At 43.4% G+C, this 25,049-nt stretch overlaps 1 long non-coding RNA gene across 1 annotated transcript; it reads right to left on the bottom strand.

The window, feature by feature from the left end:
- Positions 1-7,212: 7,212 nt before the first annotated feature.
- Positions 7,213-14,595, bottom strand: LOC102378263. The gene is made up of 4 exons (XR_323047.1): positions 14,531-14,595; positions 12,373-12,466; positions 9,510-9,621; positions 7,213-7,318 (listed from the first exon to the last, which is right to left on the bottom strand). It is a non-coding gene; the product is annotated as an uncharacterized LOC102378263 (long non-coding RNA).
- Between the last annotated feature and the right edge of the window lie 10,454 nt (positions 14,596-25,049).

Raw genomic sequence — 25,049 nt, 5'->3', positions numbered from 1 at the left:
AGCAGGAATTAGACTCAAGAAAGACAGTATAATACCACAATTTTTTTTCTAGATGGGCTGGAGGAAAATAAGTGATAGATGTACACTTGCCAAAGATATAGATATATGTATATATAAGTCGCTATGAATTCTGAGGAATCTTAGAAGTCCTGATTCTGGGCATCCCCTACACAGCTTTGACTGGTGAGCCCTGCAAAACGGCAAAATCCATCTTGTACCTTCTGAGTAAAATCCCATAGGGAAGATGGTGGCAAATGAAGTATACCATGTACCTGAATGATGTGGAAGAATACATCAATGAAAACCAGGTTTTATAGAGCAAACTGCAATATATTAAATCTAAATGCAGGGACAGATCCAAGAGGGTGCAGTGGCACAGTTGCATCCCCCCTTTCACTATGTAACTCATATTGTTTGGGTCTCCTGGAGCTCAGACTGTGCAATGGCAACAGATTTTTTGGAGTCCCTGAAGCAGGTAAGACTTCACTTCCTGCTGCTCTTGGCACCTTCTCCCCTCTAGTGCTCAGCAGCACCTGCCCAGTGTGGCAGGGTTTGCCCAGGGTACAAACCCCGCTAATAACATCTCTGAGCAGAAGAAGGGAGACCCTCTCCACTACTGCCACTGTCCCTGGCTGAACTGGGACACAGGGAGTCCCAAGACTGCACTCGTCCCAGGAAGCAAGGTACCAGGCTCAGCTGGAGGCAATGGCAGCAGCAGGTAGATTCCCCCTTTCTGCACCTGCTCCTGGTGGGGGACATCTAGGGGGAATGGATAGAGAGCAGGTGAAAGAAGAAAAAAACCACTTGCTGCTACCATTGTTCCCAGCTGATCATGGCACCTCATGTAGTTGCTCCTTTCAGCTCTGGTGGTAGAAGTAAAGGGATCCCCCGCCCCGTTTCTGTGCTCAGATAGATATGTAATTAGAAGGGTTTGCACTCTGGGCAAACTCTGCTGGAGAGGGGAAATGGGGGAGGGTGGTCACTGAGGACTGGAGGGGTTCACAGCCACCCCCTTGGCATCAGCCACAGCTCCAGCACCCCTTTTTCAGAATCCTAGATCCACCTATGTCAGTATCTTACAAAGCATTGAAACCATGTCTTGCTTCTGTTCCAGACCTGAAAAAGAGCACCTTGTACCCAGAAACTTATCTAACATCTCTCCTAACTATACAATTGGTCCAAAAGATATCACCAAAAAAACCTTGCTTCTCACGTATTTCCTGACCCTTCACAGCTACAGCACTCAAACCCTATCACAAAATGTTGAAAGTTAAGTATCAATTTGGTATACTTAGATATTGAATATTCAATACTTACAGACAGAAGATACTATGGGTCTAGAGCAGGGGTTGGCAACTTTTTGGAATGGTGAGCAGCTGCTTGTGACCGAGCCACTGCCAATCCCCACCTTGCCACCACTGTTCACCGCTGCCCTCTACAGCACCCAGTGTCGCTTCTGCCACATGCCACCTCCTCCACCACACATGCCATGTGCTGCTGTTTCCTGTCTTCAGTGGCAGTGGGGAGGGATGAATTTAGTGGCAATAGTGAGTGGTGTGTGCTATAAGGATAAGGGGTCAGCTGTAAGGTGGGGAGGATCAGTGGCATGGTGCAGGGTGAGTAGAGAGGATGTTCCAGGCCAATCTACATGCTACTGATCCTCCCCATGCCATGGATCCAGTCACTTTGCAGGCTGAACCCAACCTGCAAACTGTAGGTAGCTGATGCCTGGTGTAGAGTATAGGTGGACTGACCTTCAGGTTCTGTTGCTTTCTCCACAACGAAGCAAGAGATTGCACAAGTTTTCATAGCCTCTTGTTCTCTCTGGGTATGTCTACACATAAGATTAATGCACAGGGCCCCAGCTAGACCTGTCAGCTTCTACACGTGCATTGCTGCAGAGTAAAAAACTCTACCATAGGATAGTACTTGTGCTTGCAAGTACTAACCTATGGCAGATGTTATTAGTTTACTCCAGCCTAACAGCCCTGAATGTATAGACACTGAGATGTTTACTGAGGAGCTAATTAGGCAACTCCACAGCACAGTAAACATCTCATGTAGACGCATCCTCTTTGTAGTAATATATAGATTAAATGATGTTACCTTGGTGTGGAAGACCAGCATTGTCATGAAGAACTTTGTATTCTTTGAAGTGAACAGCTGCTGGCATTTATAGCCTTGGCTCTAATATCTTGAGAGCTGAACTGACTTTGACTCATGAATTATCTGAATATATTTTCCTGATTGTGTGGACAGTTGATTTGCTATTCCATTCAAATATGATATTTAGAAAAATGAGGGAAAATATCTACATATTAAATACAAGAAAAAAGCCACTGCAGCATTGCAGTTTAAATATTCTTTCTATATTATTAAAATATTAACTAATGTTCCCCCAACAGTCTTAATGTTCAGAAATTCCTTTGAGTATATACAATTAGATATACAAAATACTACATATGTCATAATGTCTTTTAATACATCTGTGAAACCTGCTCCAGTAAATTAATTATTTACATTCCTAATTATGTATGTGATTTCCCATTTAAATCAGTGAGATTATTTGCATTTAGTTTACACTTTATATCCCTTCCAGATTTGTGTGCGGGATCACAGAGATAAGACTGTAACAGAAACCTTAGTTTGGAATATTCCTATTTTTAAACAATTCACGTTAGAAAACAGGATGCTTCATTTGAAGTTTAAAAAAAAATTGTCAGAGACCTGTTTACACAAATGTTCTGAACATTCAGTGTTCACATGGATGAGCTGAATGCTTTGATTACTGTCTGAAATTCAGATAACTGTATTAAAGTATAATTACATTCAAATAAATGCTTCACTTACATTTATCTGAATACTATCTCAAGTATGTAAAAAAAATAGAAATAAATTAAAATATCCTTCAATGCAGAATGCTCTGAAAGTAACCATAACTGGATTTTTTTTCCTGAAGGGACATTTAAAAGGTTAAAATAGTAACAGCTCCTCTTCAAGTTTATTTTATCCAATCTTTACTTTCTTAGGAAAAGTTTTGTTCAAAGGTTTTCATCAGGCATGCCATGAGAAACACAATAAGAGTAAACTGGCATTAAACAAGTTACTACTTCAATTGTTTTGGTGTGCAACAGTAATGTGGTAAATTCAGTCATCTAAAACTAGCGGTTGTATTCTGTAATCTTGTATATTGAAAGTAATATATAATAATCACTTAACATTTCCTTAACCCTGAAGCATAAAATGATATCCCATTTCAGCTAATGTTGTAAATTAATCTCTTCTGCTCTAGAATTGGAAGGAAAAAAGTAGCTACATTAGAAGAGATAATGAGTATGATCTTATGATCATTTGGAGTCTTACAAAAGCTGGGAAATAAATTGGGAGACTTATTTGATCAGAGATCTTGACAGGTGGAAGACTCAAAATATACAGTATTCATTTTCTGAGCAAGTCTAGTTTTTTTCCACGTTATATTAAAAGGAAGAATCTGTGAAGCTTCTTTCCTATGCATCTTTTGTTAGACAGAGAGGACAGAGTTCTGCTTTCACAAGACCTATGGAATTTACTAAACGTTGAAAAACTAAGGGTACACTTCCTGCTCATTGAAAACCCACAAGATCATTTTATGTCATGTACATTTTATTATTTGCTTTCAGCCTAGCTCTAAAGGAGAAATGGGTTCTTAATGATGTACTAGCAGCAACACAGACAGACAAGGTTCTTAGGGTAAATACAATGTCTTTTATTAGAACAACCCAAATAGCTGAAAAACATTCTCCTTAGCCAGCTTCCTGACACAAACGCCCTTCGTCAGGCTGAGGAAGCATCTGCAGATGGTCTGTGTTTTTCCTGGATGGAGTGGTAAAGCAGCCAGAGGTCAGTACATATGCAAGAAAGCCAGTCAGTTAAAATGTAAATTGAGGTGGTCAGTAGGTGAGAGACAGGTTGGGTCAGGGGGTTTGGGGGAATGAATGTAGCTGTAGTCAAAAGGATGAGAGACAGGAGGATGGGGCGGGAGGGGGGTGGGAAGCGAATGACAATAGCTGGTAAAAAGTGGAGGGTTTACCTGGTGAGTCAGATGTCAGGTAGGTTATAATGTGTCATAAATCTAATGTCTATATTTAGTCCATGATTTTTTGTATCCAGTAGATTCATGAAATTAAATTCATAGGCTTGTCTGTGAAAAGTATTTTGTAAATTCCTTTTGAGGGTTAGATTTGAGAGATTGGAGAGAGAGTGGGGTTGGGGTTTTTTTGTGTGAGAAATGTGCCCCCACAGGTAATTGGGCATTCTTGTCTTTGATAGATTTTTGGTGTGCATTCATTCTGGGGCACAGTTGTTGTTTGGTTTCTCCTACATATTTTCCATCAGGGGATGTGGGGCATTGGATGAGATGTATTCCATTTCTGGAGGTGCAGGTGCTAGATAGGCACTGAACAAATTTGTGGGTTTTTGAGCAGAAAATATGGGAGCTAAGGTAAGCCATTCTAATGGAGAAGATTCCTGTGGTTCTGGAAATGCTTCTTTTTCCCTTCAGAATCTGGACTAAATATGATTGAAGTAAAGAAATCTACTTAGAGCACATATTTCTGAGAGTTAGCATTACTATTTTCCTCCACATTAAACTGTATTGAACAGTCTCCTGGGACTACTAAATTCCTTTATTACTAATGCAGCTGATGCTCAGTCTTCCACATCAAACCTATCTACTGAGAACCAAACATATTTCTTACACAAAGTTAAAAAAAAAAATTAAAGTTTTGATGTACAGCATACATTTATTGTATTTCTGGTTTTTGTTTATATGTTGTATTTCATGTGATTTCCATATTTTTCAGTTGTAAATTCTTTGTTTAAGGGCTATGTCTTTCTGGTGTATTTTGTAGAATGCCCACTTCTGAAACAATGGCCCATTAAATAAAGTGAAGGCATCTTCAGATAATGTTCCAGCTTTAACCCATCCCCAACTTCTAAAAAAAAAAAGTTTGCATATATTTTATTTATTAAATTTTTAAAAATTACTGTGTATTTTTATGTAATAAAATGTCCCACTCACAGTTATGTAAATATTAAATAGATTTATTGTACAGATAAAAGAATAAATAAATACATTCTGTAATTATCTGTAACACGGTGCTTTCTTCAGCCTGGTCCAACATTGGCTCACCCACCCATTCCTGGGCTAACTGCTTGCCTCACTCATCTCAAATCAAGTACCCAATTAGTCTCTATTGTTTATTACCTTCTCCAAAAGGCTCTCCTTTTTTTTTTTGTACTAAGGCAGTCATATCTCTTCAGCCAGCCAGCTGAAGACCAGATGTCTTGATGTAATGTTCTGCACACCCACAATCTCACCTGCCATGACTTGCTGTTAAGGGAGAAAAAAAGAATACCTGGGCATGTGGCTTCTTTCACCTTTGGTCCTTGTGGCTGCCTTAGTATAGTGAGGGCTCCACCAACCCTTATACCCTCACCCATTCCACCGGGTGTTAACTTGTAGCCCACATCATCTGCCAGGGGATGTCAGGATACTCCTTTTGTCTCTGGTTCAAAACACTCAGTTGCCAATACCTTGGTCCTGGTTGGACTCTACCATATTAAAAAAAAAAAAAAAGAACTGACTTGTATTTAACCAGTCTTCTGGCTTATTGTCCAGATAGTTACATTTCACTATCTTTCTGTACCTGGGAGTGTTCTTCCCAGGTATAAGAAATGAAAGTTTACTTATCCCTGTCCTTCTAATCCAGTATTTATGGTACCTTCTTCTAAGACCTGCAATTCAGGTCTTTATGGTACCTCCTTCCACAGCCTCTCTCATGGGCTGCTGTGCTGAGGTTTCGGGTTACCTGAGAGCTGCTTCCTATGGGTTTCTTCACTGTCAATTCTCTCACCAGAGCTGTCCCTCTGAAGAGCCTTCTTTGCAGCCTCCTGTGTACTCTCAGCCATTCTCTCTCTCTCTCGGCTGGCTTCAGGAACTTCTGGTTCTAGTTGTTCCCCTCCTGCCTGCTCTGGGTCTGTTTTTATAGTGGAACTCATGCTCATTCCCCCTCCCCTCTGGAAACACTGGGAGAAGAAGGATCCCTGTATGGTTCCATGTAGCCTCGATGACAAAACAGCTGCTTCCACCCCAGGGACTTACTTTTTGCCACTAGTGGCTCTTCTCTTCCATTATCATGCCCCGTGTCTGATTATGTATACTATGCAATAAATGGAATCTTTGTTTTTTTCTTCTATGGATCCAGTTGTACTACTTCACACTGCACCGTGCTCCCTACCCACTCCACCACTTTCATGGAGTCACCAAAAGTTTTTATATGATTGACCACAAGATGAACATGAGCCACCAATGTGATGCAGCAGCCAGCAAAGCAAACAAAACTCTGGCTTGCATCTACCAATGCATCTCAAGCAAGACCCAGGAAGTCATCCTCCCACTTTACTCAGTCTTGGTGAGACTGCAGCAGGAGTACTGCATCCAATTCTGGGCACCACAATTCAGAAAGGATGTGGAGAAGCTTGAGAAGGTTCAGAGGAGAGCCACACACATGATTAGAGGACAAGAGAGCAGGCCTTATGAGGAGAGGCTGCAAGTGATAAGATTCTTCAGCCTGGAAAAGCGTAGAGTCAGGGATGACTTGGTGGCAGCCTATAAGTACATAAGTGGTGTGCATCAGGAACTGGGAGAATGTCTGTTCACTGGGGGAAGACAAGGTCCAATGGTCACAAACTCCTGGAAGACCATTTTAGGTTGGACATAAGGAAAAACTTCTTTACTGTCCAAGCCTCCAGGGCCAGGAATAGACTCCTTCCAGAGGTGGTGCAAGCACCTATTCTGGACACTTTCAAGAAACACTTAGATGCCTATCTTGCTTTGATCATTTGACCCCAGCTGACTTCCTGCCCCTTGGGCAGGGGGCTGGACCCGATGATCTTGCGAGGACCCTTCCAGCCCTAATGTCTATGGAATCTATGAGATAGCACTAATAGTCAAAGGGAGGGAAAGTCAGGAAAAAAAAAAAAAAAAACTCAGGTCCTCTGCTCTGCTAGCCCACCAGCAATCATCCGCTGATAGTCACAAATAAAAATACCTCCAATAATGAAAGGAGAGGAAATCAAGGACACTCCAGCTAGTAAAAAAGCAATTTTTGATGTTCTGTATCTTTATGCTTTATAAAAATAAATATTAATGAAAAATCAGATTACCTCAGCCAGCATTTTCAATCTATGTATGCAATGACCAGCCTTTTCATCTGTTTCTTTGAGCTGCATCTGTAATTTGCATTGAGGTCTTCTAGCAACATATATTCTTTGGCCACTGAGAAGAGACAAAAAGGGAAATAAAACAGCTGCCAGGAGTAAGATATATTCCTGCTTTCTCATGAATAACCCACAGAACTTTCTATGTCTTTCTTTTTAATTTTTCCTTCAAGTGATCTGCATAGTTCATAATTTTAATAGACACTTCCTTTATAGGATGTCCACTAGGTTTATGTAAGAGAAAACATGAAAACTCACTCAAAATAACTTTCTTCTCTGTCACTAAAAGTTTAAGGTTAATTGATAGCTTAAAACGTTGCTGTTATTTTTGCATTATCCTTTCAAGCTACTTATAAAGTATGTGATTAATACTACAAGCAAAGTAAACTATCTCGTTGTAAAGTATACTTTAGCTGGGTTAGTAAAGATCATTTAAAAAGTGCTGACAAACTCATTGGGTCCTCATTTATTACTTAAAGTGATCTTGAAACATTCTTTACCTCAGAAACTAAAGAAAAGCTCACATGCTTGTATGCAAGTGCAATGGGTCATTACAAGAGTAAGATAAGATGGAGTAGCAGACAAGTTTGGAACGTCTATGTTCATTGACAGAATACGAAAACAAGGCAAAAGTGGTGGGATAGTTTTATATGCTAAGGATGCACTGGAATGCAAAAGAAACCATGAAAGAATAGCATGGGTAGAACAGAATCCATATGAGTAAAAATCAGTTGGAGGAAAGTTGTATCAAAGGTTCCTCTGAGATAATGGTGGGAGTCTGCTATTAATGGAGTTGGATCTGAGGTGGCTGAAGATCTCTGCAATATTATTAGAATAAGAGTTCAGAGAAACTACTTTTCCAAATTATTTTAAACTTTTCACACATCCTGTCAATTTGGGTCTCTTTCATTTGGCAAATAATGTTCCTTTTGACTCGCCACTGTTTAAATATAGACAAAGCTGTTGTTCAGAAATATGAAGTGTAGCGATGCCACCTGGTGGAAGCCTTGTAAATTTTACCCTAATTGTAAGAGAATGGTTTGAAGAGGTCATTGAGTGCAAAATATAGTCAGCCCCATAGCACTTAGTCATATGATAAGGTGACAATGCACTTGATCCGATATAATTCTGTCAGGGGGGATCTTGTTTCCAGTCCCTGCATCAGGATGTAGTTTGATTAATTTTGCAGCCTGTTGCCAGTGTTGGAGTTCTCAGTCCCAAAATGTAGGAACCAAATCTGAATACGAATATAAAGCATTGTTAGCTGCAAAACAGTTTAAAGAAATACCCTTCTCTAGAATGGATAGCGAATGAACAGTGAACAGGAGAATAAGTCTGCATATTTCAAAGCATCTTTTTGTTTTTACAATATAATTTTGTGTTATTACAGAAGAAAAATTTGGGGAACTGTTGTGATCGTTACAAACCATGGTTGTCACACATCTTTGTGATGTCAGTAACAATACTCCACCACCTACTCTTTCAATCAATTGTGAGTATTCAAAAAATGTTTAGAAATAAGAATGGTCAACTAGTTGGGCTAGAAGTAGTGAGGTTTGGAGAGAGGTAGCACAACCTAGTTTCAATTTGAATTATTTGTCACTAATACAATGTTTTTAAGATTTCCATTATACAAGCAAAAAAACCCAAACCCTTTCGAGTTAAAGGGGTGAGCAGCTGAATGAGAGAGGAACTTGACTGAACATGTTCCCCTCCTCCCCACCGGCTGCGCGCAACAGAGCACATTCCTGTCAGAAACTTATTTTACAATATGGCCATTGCGCATTGTAAAAAACACCCCTCCCCCCAAACTTTAATTGTAACTTATGAAAAATCTCTTACAGTATCCTTATGTTAAAGATTTTCAAAACAGAGGCATAATTAGACTTTTCACACTGGAATTTTACCTTACCTTTGGAAGAGAGAGAAATGAAGGGATAGGATTCCTAGTTTGGAACTAGAAAAGGCAATGTGCATGTGTTTGACATTTTGGGAAAAGGAAGCAGTTTGGAGAACAAAATCTCCAGAATAGCTTGCAATTCATGGGGCCCATCAGTATGAAATGGACCATTTAACAGAAGAAGTGCTGCTTTTTAATATGTTGCACTGAGTTGCATATTATTTTAAAATAAGTATAGTTTATACCATGTAACTGTCAATATTCAAAGATATTGAATTCATTTCAACCGGAGCCAGGCCCCAGCTGTAACACTGCCAGCCTTTGGGAAATTTCAACTCCAAATCCAAACCTCAGTTGTGGCCTTTTATTTCCTCCCTCATAATGATCTGCTCCATCTGGTGCCTTTGTCATGCAGCTGTAGAGAGTGATACACAGGTGCCTCAGCTGAAAAGTGCTTCACTCTGAGAGGTAAGAAAAAAGATTTTTATATAGATCAGTTTGGGCTCAAATTGAGCATGTTAGAATGTTTTAGAGTATTATGTGAAGGTTAGTCATTTTAAAATGATTTTTTTAATGAATCTCTGCATTTTAAAGCAATCCTTGTGGGAAGTTTTTTATTGTAGAATTCTCACAACAGTAGCTCAGAAGCTTGGTGGAGAGAGCTATGCCAGGGCACCATGTAGGACCAACTTATTGCATCCTGATGCTATTGGAGGTTGTTAGAAATTCCCATCACAATAAAATCTGACTGATGCATTAATTAAAAGCTAAACTAAATATTGTAGATTTTTCCATTCTATTTCATTTTTATTGGCTTAGGCATTTGGGGTTTTTGGCTTTTTCTGGGGAGGGTGTTTGTTTTGTTTTTAAGCAACAGTGGGTATATCTACACGAGACACTAAAGGCTCAGTAGACTAATTCTACTGTGCATTCACACGGCCAGCAAAAAGCATGCTAACGCACAGTAGAATTAGTTGCTTCTAGTTCAAGTTAGTAGACGTAGACGTACCCAGTTAGAGTTAGCCATTAAAAAAAATGGCTGGCGACGCATTCAGACCCATGGCATATGTTTTTCTTAAACTGATATGTATATCTAGAAATAGAATGCTCTCTCTTCCAAAATGTATCAGTGTTTCTTCTCAGGCTTTGTTTCTGACTGAAATGACTTGAACACTTGAGTATTATTTTTTCCTTAAATATTGCAAGTATTCCCACTAGAGGTCACTGTGTGCAAATAATAATTACATGTATTTTATTTTAATATCAATACACTTTTATATATCCATTTACAGAAGAAAAGTTTCTGTGGACTTTGTAGTTCAAAAGGTTGATTGGGTACATCTGCATGAAATGGACCATTAGACAGAGGACATGACACTTAATATGTATGCCCTGGTCAAGCCACAAATTATTTCATTCATTCAAGAGAATTTACCTATACTGAGTAATATGCAATATTCAAGAATGTCAAATTCATTTGAGCCAGAAATAACATTTCAAATTGAATACTGCCAAAATTCAGTGAATTTCATATCCAAACTTTATTGATGCTTTACTTCTTTTTTAATCATGGTCCGAGTCAACATTTCTAATCCAAGTATCCCTAAGCCTGGAGAAAAACTAGATTCTTATGTCTACCTACTTGGACTGCAATAATGTCCAAACACTTAACGCTGACTAGATGAAGGGGCAACTGCAGGATTTATAAGAACAAATGCTGGTGTCATCTAAGTTAATGATTTCAGCAAGAGCATAATAAAGTTCCCATAAGAGAAAATAACATTTCTGTACTCTTATACGATACCAGTGTTACAGGGAGCCAAAATCTGGCTAGACAAATGGATGAAGTATTTCCCTAATTAAAAGAAATATATAATTCCTGAATGATGCCAAAGGGATCATTTATTTATGTAGCTGATTGCAGATAAATCAGACAGGCTGTCTATTCAATTTAGGGGCTTATACTTTGCCTCCCAATAATGAAATAAACAAATGATGAACTTGTCCTATGATGCATAAAACCATTTTAGCATGGCAAAACTGAATGGTGTTTTAATCAGAATTTGACATTGCCACAGTTTAGTGTGTGTATATATATATATTTCTTCACTATAAAACAGGGCGTGTTGAAGATATGAACCCTATCTGTCCCATGGAGCTCTACAATCTGACCCATGGATCCTGGCACTCGCTGCATGTAATGCATAGAGCTGGACCTAGGGCTGTGGGTGCTGCGCATAGCGCAGGGGGCAGTCCAGGGCGCCTATTGTGGTGCACATGCCTGACCAGTCCTCTGTGCTGGCTCCAGGGATGGTCTGGATTGGGCTGATCTGGTACAGGTACTGTATGCTGTATGTGTCCCATGTCAGCCTCACACATCACATGCAGCACAAGCCCAGGACCTGGCCAATATGCACTGCATGCTGCACATGAGGCTACACCCGGCATGCACAATGCACATGGCGCAGGGGACTAGTATAGGGCACACACTGCATGAGGCTCCTACCAAACAGGCCACAGAGCCAGTATGCATGGCCGGTCTGGTACAGGACCCCACACAACATACACCCTGTGTCACCTTACCACACAAGCCCTGGACTTGGGCCAGGGCTGGTCCAAGGCATGCCCTGCATGAGGTTCCTGCCCTGGACCAGCCTTATATGCTAGTTTAGGTGCCTGGGGGTTGGTCTGTAGGCCCAAATTCATCCACAGGGCTGGATGAGTTTGACATCCAACCATAAAATATTCATATTTATTTGTGATCTGACAATGGGAAGGAGAATGAAAGGAGACTGTGCAATGGGGAAGAAATGATTGAGAGAGAAAAAAGACTTTAAAATGTGAATAAAGATTGGGACCTCTTTGAGTAGATTGCACAATCAAGGAGAACAGTTTTAAAGTCAAGGCATCAGAAATAAAAGATAAAATATAAAACAAAAGAAAATAGGGGGGAAAAAAATCAATGGTAATCATTTATCTATAGATATAGAAATGCAAAGTTGTAAAGTAGAGAAATGTATGCGAGAAGTTAAAGATTTTACAGAATATTCAATGACTAGTAGACATAAGGGCAACAAGGGACTTTAAAAAAAATATATTAGGAAAAAAAGAAACACTGCCAATAACGTAGGCCCACTAACAACCAAAGGTGGTAAAATTGTTAACAAATATGCAAAAAAGGCAGATATTCTATCAGTATGCTAATACTGTACCAGTGTTCAAAATGGGCCAGTGGGATGCCCTGTCCTTTAGGCCATTTAGGATGTCATCGGTGCCAGGCAAGGTAATGGAACAGTTTATGCAAGACTGAAATGATAAATAATTAAAGAATAGGAATATACTTAATGCTAACAATTTCAAGATGAGAAGTTTTGTTTATAAAGGTGATTATACAAATACATTGATCTTTTCACTGCATGATGTTTGACTTAGTGCTACATGATAGTCTATTAAAAATAGTACTACATAATATCAGTAAAGCATATGTTAATTGGATTAAAAACAAGCTAATGGTCTTGTTAAAAGGAAGTTGTCAAGAAATTGGAGACTGGCATGTAAACCATGAGATGCCTTTTTTAAAGTGTGTGTGTGTGGGGGGGTGTTATTTATGATGGTATGGAGGGCTGTGGGTGTGTATGGGAGGTTTGGAGCCCATGGAGGGAGGGTCCCTGCACACCCTGGCAGGATGTGGGGTACTGTTGGTCAGGAGTGAGAGGCAGCAGGAGGGCTGGGGGGACTGTGGCTTGGGAGTAAACAACAGACACACCTACAGACACAGACAGCACCCAGCTGGAAAGTGGAGAGGAAGGGGCAGGAGAAGAGAGGAGGGGAGGTAGATCAAGGCCCCTACGGTGAGGGAGGGAGTGAGGCAGGAGCAGGGGCTGAGGTGAATGGTGCTCCGGGGCTGAGGCAGGTTGTCCAGAGGTGTGGAGGGAGGCACGGCTCCCCACAGCAACACCCCACCCCGCAGCAGAGGCATGGGGGGCACATACCCCCCACAAGGCAGAGGTGGGCTGTTTGCTGTGGGCTCGGGGCTCTACAACCTGCTGTCTTTTACCCAGGAGCTCAGCTGTGTGACACAATTGCTACCAGGTGGACGGACAGGGGACACAGGGAGTGCTGGTCATGTTGCGCGTCCTTTGCTCACCCAGCAGCAGAAAGCACACTGGCATTGTAAAATGCTTCATCAGCCTGACAAAGGGTATTTATACCTGAAAGCTTGCAAAGAAGAATTTTTCCAACTATTTGAGTTGGTCTAACAAAAAATAGCAGATTTACCCAAAGAACTTTGCCTGCCAGAATAAGATATGCACTTATCTGTCTTGTTTTTGAAAGGCAGAAAAAAGAAAGGAAAAAAAAAAAAACAAAACACAAAAAAAAACTTCCTTTGTATTAAGTAACTAAGTAGCAGCATCTTGGAAACCAAGCCTTCTCAGTGTTCTGTTCCCTGTGGATCACGTGCAGACTTCACCTTCATTTTTGCCCAGTAAAACAGCAGAAACTGCAAATACTGTATTTCCTTATATATAATGTGCCATCTAGTTTCCAGCAGCCGGTTATTGGAAAAAAGGCGTATGTTGTAAGGCAAGAAAATATTGTATTTGCAAAAGGAATTGTTTAGTCTAGGAACAAAAAGACAAGACAAGCTATTTTCTTTTCTTTTGCTCTTATTTGCCATGGGATTTTGTACAAGTACCATTAGCATCTAAAATAAAAACAAAACAAATTCGTAATGAGAGTTATTACAATATTTCCCAGCTTTTCCTTTTCAGAAGAGACAATTGGCCAGTAAAGTACTGCAAATCCAGGCACTGCCAATTGCAGACTGTCACGGGATGGGGTCCCTAAGGATGGCCATGATCTCCTAAGGCTCCCCGACCATGCCAATTTGGCCTGATGGGCACTCTCTTTTCTCGCCCACCACGTCTTGATGTAAAATGTAATGTAGGGAGGCTGCCTTCACATCCGGTCAGACACAGTCCTGATGGACTTCCCTGGACCCCATGGGTCCCCAGCCTTATGGGCTATATGCATGGCTCCAAACTGCCCCTTTACCATGCCCCAAGCCTCACAGATGGTATTGCTGTTGTTTTTCCTCAGGCCTTGCTACAACTTGGCCCCTTGTCCTCACTGGGCCCTCTGCAGCCCTATCTCTGCGCCCTCTCTGGCGCTGGGGTCTGTGCGCCCCCAAATACTGCACCTTCTCTGGCACCGGGTCCTCACACTATAGCAGAGCCCCAGTGAGGTCTCCTCCTTCCCCAAATAGCCTCACCCAAACCACCAGTGTTATAAAACAACAACCAAACATAAGCCCCTGGGCTATAACATAACACAAGCTGCATAAGGTGTGCTCTGCCCCCTTTACATTACCAGGAGCAGCACTTAGTTGGGCCTCTTCCCTTCCTCTAGGAGGGCTCCTTCCCCCTTGGCTGCCAGAAGAGAACTGCCTTCCTTAGTTCCAGCTTGGGGTTTATATGGGCCCAGGGCCCTGCCCCTTCCGGCCTGCTTCCCAGCTAATTTCCTCATTAGCTGGTTGCCATGACAACATGCACCTGGGCTCCTGTCTGGCTCTTTGGGCTCTCCCCAGGCAGTTTCTGCTCTTCTAGGCGCAGGCACCTAAGTGCCCTGTGACACAGACCAATCACATAGTATAAAATATAATTGGACAAATGAATCCATTAGAATTGATGATGAAAGTTGAGACCATGTTCAACCTTTCTTTGCATTCTCAATGTAACTATTCAATCTGTTCACTACACTTGTTCCTACAGGTTTTTAGCTGATCATTTCTATACGAGGTGCAATTCAACCTCGATTAAGGAGCTGAGCAAAAAATTCAAGAGTGATTTAAATTGTGGGGTAAATTCTGTGCACCAGGCAGCGAGCTGATCCTAACTGGCAATGCATGTATCTTTGTCCAAATTTGGCAATGGGTAAATTAATGCATTTAGTTTAAGTTTTTGCATTCTTGCAAAAGGGACAAAAGGAATAAAATTCAACCTTGAAGTCAATTGGAGTGGTTTACATCACGACTATGAATTCGGCTATGGTATGGGCTTAAGTAGGAGGGAGAGGATTTATTTTACACCTTTGCTCTAGTTGTTTTCCGGATACCACCCTCGCTCCAACCTGCTCTGTATGTAAATTACATGTGTTATGTACATTTGCTGAATGCCAAATCAATTGTACTGCATAGAATTGTACTTTAAAGCAAGTGTGAATTGGTGGGGGGAAACAGATTGCAATAGCAAATAAAAACAGACTTCCAATCTAAAGAAGCAACTGAACAAATAACGGAAGACATATTTAAAAGCCTGATAAGCATCATATTCAACTCTTGAGTACAAAAGCTCACTTTCTTAAAAAACAACTTTTTCTTAAATGTCATTTAATTCAGAAACTAGAAATTTTAACTATACAGCTGCTGCAAGTGGTATAGTTCTCAATTTGGCCTTGGAGTAAGCAAAGAATTAGTATTTTCATGGCTGCAAAGTTATCAGGAAGAGACTTGATGCCAGAGAACACAAATGTATCTGTGGATAAGAAACAGAGAAAAACAACTGTAAAACAGAAAAATGGACAAGAATTTAAAAAAGGAATGATGTATAAATCCTAAGTATTAAAGCGAAATCAGTTTAGTCTTAACATAACAGTAATCCTATGGCAATACCCAAAAGTTTTCTGTTTCCAGGCACTATGAAGCCTAAACTATAAACTATAAATCTACAGGATGCTAGGAAATATTTAGTGATCCCCTCCCCCACAATTCCCACAGGAGCTCTGCAAATGTGCTGTTAATCTTAACAAAATAGATTTCTGATAGAATAAACCCCAAGGGCAAGAGATTAACACACATGAGATGAAAGGAGAGAATGATTGTTTAGTTTCCTCTAGAGAGGTGGGGGAAAAAAACCCTAAAAGGGTTCCTCTATCTAGATTCAACTGCTTTCAATAAAAGGTTCACATTTGTTCAGACTATACTATCAGTTAGGGGTGTGTGAAACGGGCCGTATTCAATTCGGATTTGGCCCGAGTCGGGGACAGTGATTTGATTTGTTGATTCGGATCTCTGTCCCTGATTCAATTCGGCTGAATCCAAATCTGAAGATTTGATGCTGATTCAGAGAATAAGTGATTCGGCCATAGACCCAGCTTTAAATGCTTTTTCTACATACCTGGAGGTACCAGGCGCAGCTCGTGAATGCTGAGATAGTGTGGCAGATGGAATGTCCCACAGGAGCATGGGGGCCCCTGGCGAACCCGGAAGTGGACCAGAAGTACTTCACAGAATACTGAAAAATTATGAAAGACAAAAATATCCAGTTACCTTTGGGTGCACACTTCTCACACGACAACCACTCTCTCTCCAATCTCTCAGTTCTAATCCTCAAAGGGAATTTACAAGACACCTTTCATAGATGAGCCTATGAACTTCACTTCATGAATCTACTAAATAAAGACATTTAGCTGATCATACCAACCTACCTTTCTACAATTCTATGATTTTCTATGATTTGCAGCACATTATAACCTGCCTGCCATCTGATAACCCTGGGTAACCTGTCTACATTTTACCAGCTACATTCTATCATCAGGTCAACATTCCCAGCTTTCCCTCCACACCTACCTGTCTCACACCTATTGTCTCCCATTCCCTCTGTTACTCACTGCCATGCATTTGCATTTATACAGATCTGCATTTTGCATTTTGGCTTCCATTCCACCCAGGAGAGCACACAAAACCCCAGTGATGCTTTAAACATCACTGTCTTTACTGCACATAGTTTAATGTGCAGTAAAGTTTCTCATATATGCACCCCCTATGCCCCAGTTTTTTCAGTCTAAATTAATTCTAAATTTTGCTCTGTGTACACTGAGCATTTTACAGCTCTACCTCATCATTCCATTAAGCCATATGCCGTGTTCATCAGTGCAATTTAACTCATTTTCTAACTTTGAATGCTTTCTTCTATTTGAAGCATCAGCTTAGAAGTGCAAGGATAGAACAGTGAGGAACAGACTTCCACCTTCAGCTTCCTCTGCAAAAATGAAGTTTATTTTCTACCTATGGAGACTTTTTACTATCTATAATTTGCAGCTTAAAGAAAAAGACTTTTTTTTTTGTGATTTCTTAGTTGATCTAATAAAAGGTATCATCTCTGAACCAAGGGTTCTAGAGTTTTGCATTTCAGGACAGCACACTGGCACGTCACAGGATTCTGCCTCTTTCAAAAGGTATGTACAATGAAGACTGCTAGCCAAAGATGGAAGAGATGGTACTCTTTCTTGATTTCCTGCACTGTATGCTCATGGGGACTGTTACAGGGTGCCACTAGTGGGTGATCCCAGGGGTTCAGTCCACCACTGGCCCCACACCCCTCCTTCTTTTTCTCACCTGACATACCATGCTGTAAAATAAGTTAGAGAGGTAGCCTTATCCTAGAGAATGGGATGCTATGGATTTAAAGTCAGGTGTCATTGCCTTGTCCTTATCTACATCATTGATATTAAATGGCGGAGTCCAGGGTCTCTCTTTGCCCTGGCCAACAGTCCTAGTCCTGTTTGTTCTGGGTCTCAAACCCAGAGCCCTTAGCTCTGCTGGCCAATGGATTAAACCCTATGTAGGCCTGTGTGCTCTCCCAGCCTCTTCTGTCTTAGCAGATCCCAGGCCTCAAAGCAAGTACTCCCAACCCTCTTATGGTCAATTACTGAAGACTACTCTGAGGCCTCCACATCTCCCCTTCTAGCCATTCCCATTCTACAGGTTATCAACAGATATTTTAACGAACTGTCCTTCCAATCTGGGACATCAACAAAGTCCCAAACAAAGTTTCATCCCCCCTGGGCCAAAAAGGTAACAAAGAAAAACAAGACCACTCAGCTTACCACTGCTGAGATCCCCAGATCTTTGGATCCATTTCTTGTGTGCCCTGGTACCCTGCTGGCCTGCTGCTGGGGTGTCTCTCTTCTCCCTCTTGAGGCTAGTCCATACTGGTTCTACTGACAGAACTTTCCTCTCTGCTGTAACAGGGGGCCTTCTCGGGGCCGATTTTTCCTGTGGCCCGCCCACCTGTTTCTGGGCTAACCGCCCGCCTTCTCGTCCACCATGCCTTGTTGTTAATTAATGAATTGATGTTAAATAAGCAGGAGGCTGCCCATTTCTTGCCCTGGTGCCAGGGGGTGCTATCTGCAGCTCCGTTGCTCCCCTACACTGCAGCCCAAGCCTTGCAGATGGCGTCCAGCTGTTATCCACATTCCAGGCCCCACACTGGGCCCCAGAATTCTGCTCTTTGAACCCCACCTGGATCCTTCCATTCAGGTGGCCCTTTACGCCTTCATTCCAGGCTGCATAGCTCCCTGAGCTGCTTCCCCCTTACGGGTGTGGTCCCCCCAGGACCTTTAGCTCTACTGGCCCTGGCCCTGGCCCATCCTGGAGCTTCTCTTTTGACTCCTGGCTTGGAAAGGGTGGGAGTTTGTATCTTGGAGATCATAGAAATCACAGAAAATTATGGTTGGATGGAACCTCAGGAGGTCATCTAGTCCAACCCCCTGCTCAAACCAGAACCACCCTCAAGTAGATCATCCCAGACAAAGTTTTGTCTAGATGGGTCTTGAAAGCCTCCAAGGATGGAGATTCTACCACCTTTCTGGGTAATCTGTTCCAGTGTTTTACTACCCTCCTAGCGAGAAAATTCTTCCTAATATCTAACCTAAACTTCCCTTGCTGCAACTTGAGATGATTGCTCCTTGTTCTGTCATATGACATCACCAAGAACAGCTTAGCTCCCTCCTCTTTTGAACCCATCTTCAGGTAGTCGAAGGCTGTTATTCAATCCCCCCTCAGTCTCCTCTTCTTGAGACTAAATAAGCCCAGTTCCCTCAGCCTCTCCTCATAAGTCATGTGCCCCAGCCCCCGAACCATTTTGGTTGCCCTCCACTGTCCAATTTGTCCATGTCCTTTCTGTAGCAGAGGGCCCAAAACTGAACACAGTACTCCAGATGTGGCCTCACCAGTGCTGAATAGAAGAGAATAACCACTTCGCTGGATCTACTGGCAACACAACTACCAATGCAGCCCAGTATGCCATTAGCTTTCTTGGCAACAAGGACACACTGCTGACTCATATTCAGCTTATTGTACACTGTAACCCCCAGGTCCTTTTTTGCAGGGCTTCTGCCCAGCCAATCAGCCCCCAGCCTGTACTAGTGCATGGGATTGTTCCATCCTAAGTGCAGGACTTTGCACTTGTCCTTGGTGAAACTCATATGATTCCTTTTGGCCCAATCCTCCAATTTCTTTAGGTCATTCAGAATCTTAGCCCTATCCTCCAGCATATATACCACTCCCCGCAGCTTGGTATCATCTGCAAACTTGCAGAGGGTGCACTATGCCGTCTTCCCGGTTGCTGATGAAGATGTTGAAAAAAACAAGCCCCAGGATCAACCCCAAGGGCACTCCACTTGATACCGGCTGCCAACTAGACATTGAGCCATTGATTACCTGATGCTCCAGCCAGTTTTCTATCCACCTTACAGTCTATTCATCCAGCCCATACTTCCTTAGCTTGCCTGCAAAAATGTGGGAGACCGTATCACATGCCTTACTAAAATCAAGGTACACCACATACACTGGTTTCCCTGCATCCACAGAGTCAGTCACCTTGTCATAGAAGGCAATCAGCTTGGTCAGTCATGTCTTGCCCCTGGTGAATCCATGCTGACCGCTCCTAATCACCTTTTTCTCCTCCAAGTACTTAGAAATGGATTACTTGAGGATCTTCTCTATGACTTTTCCGGGGACTGAGGTAAGAATGACTGGTCTGTAGTTCCCTGGATCCTCCTTTTTCCCTTTCTTAAATATGGGCACTATGTTTTCACTTTTCCAATCATCTAGGACCTTTTCTGATCGCCATGAGTTTTCAAAGATGATGCGCAGTGGCTCTGCAATCACATCAGCAAACTCCCTCAGCACCCTTGGGTGCATTCCATCTTGCCCCATGGACTTGTACATGTCCAGCTTTTCTAAATAGTCCCTAAACTGTTCTTTCACCAAAGAACAGAGGTGACCCAATTCATTAGCTTACTCCCCCACTTTGGGATATCCCTTATTAGTTTCCTGCCCTACCTTAATGTTCAAAATAAAAGGAGGAGAAAAAGGGAAGTGAGGTGTTTGTTACAGTTACTGGTAGGAATTAAAGTGAGATCTTTCTTTATGGGGTCCATCTACCCTACACCCTGTCCTTACCACACCTATTTGGGCACAGGACCATGATCTCCTTCAGAGCCTCATCCTCACATCAGTGGCATAGCAATGCAGGGGAGAGCCATGTCCCTGGGCGCTGGCCTGGGTGGGGGTGCTGGCCAGGCTCTCCAGGGGGTACATGATCCCCAGTGGCACTTCTGGTTTCGCCGCTGGCATTTCCAGGCTTGGTGATTGGCCACTGAGAGACACCTCCCCCCACCCCGGCTCGGCAATCAGCTGCAGATGGCAGGGGTGGGGGGCGCAAATGTAAGCACTGGCCCCCAGGTGCCAGAGACCCACGTTACACCACTGCCTCACATTAAATAAGATGTGGTGCCTGGCTGCTGTATTGTCTGTCTCTTGCTTGCAGGAGCCAGCCATTAGTAATCTTATACTTGCCAGCTCAGGCCATCCTTTAACTATCTTTTTACGCCCTTATCAGTTTCTTTGCTGCCAGTCCACCTAATGACTTGGCCCTTAGTTATACTATGCTGTTGGATGCATTTATAATTTTTCAACTAATCTTCATATTATCTCTTATCAATTAACAAGTTTTTCCTCGTTCAATTGGTCCATATTTATTCCTTCAATTAGGATATAGCATCACTCAATTAATCCTTAGTTACATTCCAACAATCAACAAGTTTTTCAGGCCTCTGTCAATCATTTCTTGTACATTGCATCAATCAACTTGCTGGTCAGTTAACAAGCCTATCAGCATTCAATTAATAAATTCTTCTACATCTCATCAATTAACTTGCTGGTCAATCAACAAACAAAATGCCAGGCCAGTTGCCTCCCCAGTGGAAGGCAGGTAGGGGCACCTTATAACCCTAGCTCCCACTGCCTGGTGGGTAATTTGGAGAGCAGCCATCGGGGGAGGGGAGAGCAGGCATGTCTTTGGATACCTGAGCCTCATGGGCTAAGTGCCTATAGTCTGTAGACAGGAGGGCTCAGGACAAGCCAAATGAGGAGCCCCGGTGGACCCAGTGTGGGGACAGAGAAAGAACCCTCAGGGAAGGGGCAGAGAGTGACCCGGAGCGGGGCCAGTGGCTGAGTTCATCCCAGTGTGTAGCAAAAGGCTGGTGGCCATGAAGAGTAGGGCTGCATGCGTACTGGCTAGACAGTGTGAGCAAAGAAGCCTTAAGGACCGTGTAGAGTAGGGCCCAAGGGGACCCAAAGGGCTGCATGGAGTAGGGCAGGATGTGTGAGGCCCAGTAAGGGGCAATATGAAAGAGGCCCTGTGAGAGGGGACAGAGTGGAAGAGGTGCTGTGAGAGAGGGCAGTATGTATGAGGCCTGAGAAGGACAGAATGTTAGAGGCCCAACAAGCGACAGATTTTGGCCTGGCCTTAGGCTGGAGCACATATCAACTCAGGATGCCATCTGCAATGCATGGGACACAGTGTAGGAGTGGTACAGAGCTGTGTATATTACTCTCAGCATCAGGCATAAAAATGGGCAGCCTCCCACATTTTACATCATTTTATTAAACAGCACATCATGGAAAATGAGACTGGGCGGACTGTCCCACATAGACAGGAAGAAGGGCTGATGTTGAGACCCAGCCTGTGCTGGCCTCTTGTCACACTTATCAACATTCATTTAATCAATTATTTTATATTTCATCACTCAGTTAAGTCTGTGGTGGGCCAGCAGGGGGTGCTTCTGCACTGAGCTATCTTCCTCACTGTGTCTGACCACCTTCCAGGCTCTAAGTGCTGCCCTGGGGGCACCTCACATCTGGCCAACCCCCATCCTGGAGCACACCTGCAAGCCTGGGTGTAACACCGCCACAACCCAGGGTCTGGACTGATTTTGGCCCTGTGCCCCCCGGGAAACACAGTCCTAATAGTCCTTGAGGGGTACTCGACCCACTGCAAGAACTTGAGGTGCTTCCCTCAGTCTGAAGCACAAATAGTGATCTCCCTTAGTCAGCCGAACCAGGGGGATGCCAAGGCATAATATAGACCGACTCCCAGTAAGTCTCCCACACTAGGTATAGAGGAGAACTTTATTGGTTACAAGGAGTAGGTTTGGAATAGGGTACAGGGTAGAGCAATATCAGAGAAATACCTTAGAACAAACAGGGTGGCTGGGGTAGCCTTTGATCATGCATCTGAGTTACTGCAAGCTGTATATCTAGTTAGATCTCAAGTAGCTTACTCACAAGTATCGTCCAGAGGCAGGTGGAGATTTCCTCTGGAGGCAAGCAGTTCATTGACCATAAGTTTCAAGAGAGAGAGTGAGCTTCAGATGGGCCAGCTTCTCTGAGAGTCCTCATCATGGCTGCTGCCCCTCCTCAGCAGTAAGTCTTTAACTTATATAGACCTTATGACCTCATTTACTTGATCCAATGAAGGCCAGCAGTTGTTGGCTACCAGTCAACCAATTTGAAATGCATCACTGGTTGTGGGGTAGACTGGCAGGGTCTCTAGATCCCTCCCAGTCATGATGACATTGCTTAGAACAATAGGGAGTTTAAGCCTCGCCCCCCTGGCCCAACCCAGGTGTGTGAGGCCAGTCAGGTAGGCAGAGGAAGCAAGATCCCCCCATCCTCAGGAATGTATTCAGCTCAAGTTACAATTCAGGATTACCTGAAGAAGATGGGGCCAGGGGTGTCTGCCCTCTGCAGTGACTATGGTAACCAAATTGTCAGATAGGTCATCAACCTGATAGCAGAATTTGGGGAGAGACAGAGATGGCATTATGCCACAAAGTACATCATGATTCCATTTCTTATTTAAGCCTACTGTGAGCAAGCTCCTTCACTCACAGGCTCCCCAACTTATTAACCAGGTCCATCACCCCATGAGGGGGTACTTTAAATTTGCTTGACTCATGGTCTAGGTAGCTCTCTCCCTCTGCTGCATCTCTCTGTGCCACCTCTCTTGCGGAGGAGTTTGTTCTCTTCTAGTCTGGCTTTGGCTCTGGCTCCGATTCACCACCCCAACTACCAGTACTATCTTTGTGCCTCTGCAGAGCTCACATAAGCTCTACTTCTCTCATGCTTCCTTTCTCTGCGGAAGCATTGCTCCCATTGGCCAATAGGAGCTATCTCCAGTCACACGTGTTCCCACATGGCTCTAACAGACCAGAGATGTCACAGTTCTTCTTTGGGATGCTGGCTACATGACACTTGTAATTGTGCCACCATCCTAGAGTCTGATGACAAGTTTCTTCATGGGCTCCAGTCCATTGGGACAGCCTTGACCATAATAGGGTCCAAGACTGGTGCCCTGTTACAGAAGGTGTCTTAAAAGGACCTGGCCCTTCAGCTCTGCCCCACAGTCTCTTCCCAGTAATATGAGGCAGTGGGGAGGGAATCCCCTGTCACAGGGACTATTTTTTATACTGCTGAACTACAAGGATAGAGATATCTCCTACAGAGCACATATTGTCTCTCTTCAAGTAGCAATGCTGAAAGAACAGAGGACTGGAAGGAACTTCTCAGAACACTGAGTCCTGTCTCTTATGTTTGCCAGGCAGACATTTATCCTTAAAAAAAAAAAAAATCAAACTCATACCCATAATAGATCAAAGCCACAAAACATATTGTAAAAACAAAACTGAAAAACCTATAGTGTGTCACAGGTAAGAACCAGGGGAGACAAGGGCCTAGTACAGACATTCAGTTTCTCCTGAGAGAGTTGCTGCTCTCCCAGAAGGAACCACAAGTGTACAGATGTTCAGGTTTTTTCTCCTGGAGTAAAAATGGCCATTCCAGGAGAAAAATGACCTCGGAACCATGAGAGCTACATCATTCCTGGGAGTATGCTGGCTTCAACACTGGAGGTTTCTCTCCTGTGCTGCACAGCTCCAGTGGGGAAGGCAGCCAGCTTCCCTCACATGCTGTGCATGAGTGGTAGGGAGTGCAGGCAATATAGGTGGCCCAGTGGAGGTTGCGCCCCTGCTGTGATGTGTAGCGCTGGCCAGAGCCGCACCCAGCCAGGCACCTGCACCCTGAACACCCCACTTGCTGTTGCTGCCACCACCTGCCAGGTCTGCACACCATGGGGAAAGTGCAGGGGGGTACACCTCCCACCCCTCCTCCCTCACATCCACATGCTGCCCATCCAAGCTACACGCTGCTGCCACCCCCCGGGTGTGGGCTCCACGCTGCCACCAGCCCCAGACCCATGCTCCACACTCCTGCCCAGCTGCAGCTCTGCCCCCATTGCTTCCCTACCTGCTGCCCTGGCCCAGCAGGAAGCTAGAAAAGCAGAGCACGTCCCTGTGGGCTGCAGCAACTGCAGCAGCAGCCCCATGTGGAAGCTGCGTGCTGGTGGTCTGGGGCCTCCCACTGATGAGAGTGGAAGCGAGGTAATAGGTTTGTTTGGGGCTGTGTACATGTGGGCACTTCACTCCCACCCTCGTGGGTAGAAGGGCCGGGCAGGGCACAGTTTGTTGGTGGGCGCCGCAGTCCAAATGAACATACTTGGCGGGCCGGATCTGGCCTGCAGGCCAGATCTTGCTCACCCCTGCTCTAAAGGGATGATGGGAAGTGGTGCAGGGGGTAGAGTACTTTCCTTGCATGTCAAGTACCCATAGGACCAATGGTACAGCCCACTCAAAATGCCCAAAGCTAGTTGCAGCCAATGTTCAATATTACCAATGTTGGGAAACACCAGAGGCCAATAAAGTTTTG

Source organism: Alligator sinensis, unplaced genomic scaffold, assembly GCF_000455745.1.
Source record: "Alligator sinensis unplaced genomic scaffold, ASM45574v1 scaffold421_1, whole genome shotgun sequence".
Classification (NCBI taxonomy): domain Eukaryota; kingdom Metazoa; phylum Chordata; order Crocodylia; family Alligatoridae; genus Alligator; species Alligator sinensis.
The sequence above is the reverse complement of the archived record's forward strand: the minus strand, read 5'-3'. Positions and strand labels throughout refer to the sequence as shown.